This window comes from Gossypium arboreum, chromosome 6 (assembly GCF_025698485.1).
Source record: "Gossypium arboreum isolate Shixiya-1 chromosome 6, ASM2569848v2, whole genome shotgun sequence".
Lineage (NCBI taxonomy): Eukaryota > Viridiplantae > Streptophyta > Magnoliopsida > Malvales > Malvaceae > Gossypium > Gossypium arboreum.
The window spans coordinates 118,073,448-118,075,319 of NC_069075.1; the positions used below are offsets into that span (position 1 = coordinate 118,073,448).

At 41.2% G+C, this 1,872-nt stretch overlaps 1 non-coding gene across 1 annotated transcript; it reads left to right on the top strand.

Moving 5' to 3' along the window:
• Positions 1–1,039: 1,039 nt before the first annotated feature.
• LOC128294760 (small nucleolar RNA R71) lies at positions 1,040–1,146 on the top strand. Its single transcript, XR_008285067.1, has one exon. It is a non-coding gene; the product is annotated as a small nucleolar RNA R71 (small nucleolar RNA).
• The last annotated feature ends 726 nt before the right edge of the window (positions 1,147–1,872 follow it).

The window sequence follows — 1,872 nt, forward strand, 5'->3', positions numbered from 1 at the left end:
TTTTTGCTTCTGGAGTCTTTGAGGGTAAGGTGGTGGACGTTTATATACTGGAGTTGGTACTAGTTTATTTGTCTTTCGCGGCAATTTTGCTACTAACGGAGTGGTTGGCTGATTAGAGTTGGCTGGTTCTGAGGTTACCTTTTTAGGTCTTGCAGGTTCTGGTTCTAGTGGAACTGGAACTTCAACACTCGGTTGAACTTCTTCCAAATTTTGAGCTTCAGCATGCTCCTTTTCAGCTTCAATGATGTTGGGCTCTACTGTTTTTCCGCTCCTCAATGTTAGTGCTTTACAATGCTCCTTCCCTGGATTTCTCAGATTTTTTGTATCACTAGGTAAAGCACTTTGTGGACTGTTCTTAAGTTCAGTAGCAAGCTGGCCCACTTGATTCTCCAAATTCCTTAGAGTGGCATCATTCTTCTCCATGTATACCTTCAATAAATTCTCTAAGCTATTGGACGATTCAGCCTGAACTGGTTTTTAAACTTGCTGTGAAAAACTAGGCGGCTGGGTTGGTCTAGGTTGGGCGTAGTTGTTACTGCCTCCAGCCCCTTGGTTACTCCAGGAAAGATTGGGATGATTTTGCCACGATGGGTTGTAAAAGTTGGATTGCAGTCCTTGCCTTCCTCGGTTCTGGTTCAGATTACCTATGTAGTACATGGATTCTGGGTTTGACGGATATTCTTCAAACACATGTCCTTCCCCACAATAGACACAGGCTATATTCTCATATTGGTTAGGTGGTTGAGCTGCAAAACTGTTAGACCCATTAGTGGTAAAATTCTTTAACATTGAAGATATCGAAGATACCTGGGATGCAAGTGAAGTGAGAGCGTCCACTTCATGGATTCCAGCAGCTCGTCTTCCTGACGTTGCTCGATTGGTTGGCCACTGATAATTGTTACTGGCGATTCTCTTGATGATTTCATAAGCCTCATTGTAAGACTTAGATAAGATAGCACCGTTAGCAGAAGCATCTACTACCATCCTTGTGTGAGCGTTGAGACCATTGTAAAATGTCTTAAGTTGGATGCAATGCGAAATTCCGTGATGAGGGTACTTTCGTAATAACTCTTTCAATCTTTCCCATGCCTCATACAAGGACTCATCATCCATTTGTTGGAAAGCAGTAATCTCATTTCTCAGCTTAGAAATCTTGCTAGGAGGGAAATACTTCACCAGAAATCTCTCTGCTAACTCATGCTATGTAGAAATCGAGTTTGGTGGTAGTGAGTTTAACCAGGCTCGAGCTCTGTCCCTCAGCGAGTACGGGAATAGTTTTAATCGTAATGCATCTTCGGGTACTCTGGCTAGCTTGAAAGAGTCGCTCACCTCCATAAACAGTTTTAAATGAAGATGAGGATCTTCAGTAGGCATTCCACTGAACTGGCTCACTGTCTGAAGCATCTGGAACATGGCTAGCTTCAGCTCGAATTGTTGTGCCTCGATCTCGGGTCTTCTAATACCTGGATTAAGGTCATTAAAAACTGGCATGGCATATTGTCGTAAAGCTCTATCCCTATCATCAGCAATAAGGATAGGATTTTGAGCAAGGTTTGCTCCGTTTCCTTGATTGATATTCTTGAAATTCATCTCTTCGGTCCTTCTCTGGTTCGCTTGTCTTCTTCGTTGGTGAAAGGTTCATTCTATTTCAGGGTCCACTGGGAGTAAGTCGATAATTTGGTCAATACTCATAAACACCTGAAATAATCAGAGAAGAATTAATTAAATAAGTAAAATTGAACAAGAAAATAAAAGAACCAAAATGTAAAAATAAATTCACAAATAATTTTTTTTTAAAAACAATCCCCGAAAACGGCACCAAAAACTTGGAACTGTGGAAATGTGCAAGTGTACACAATCGTAACAAGTGAT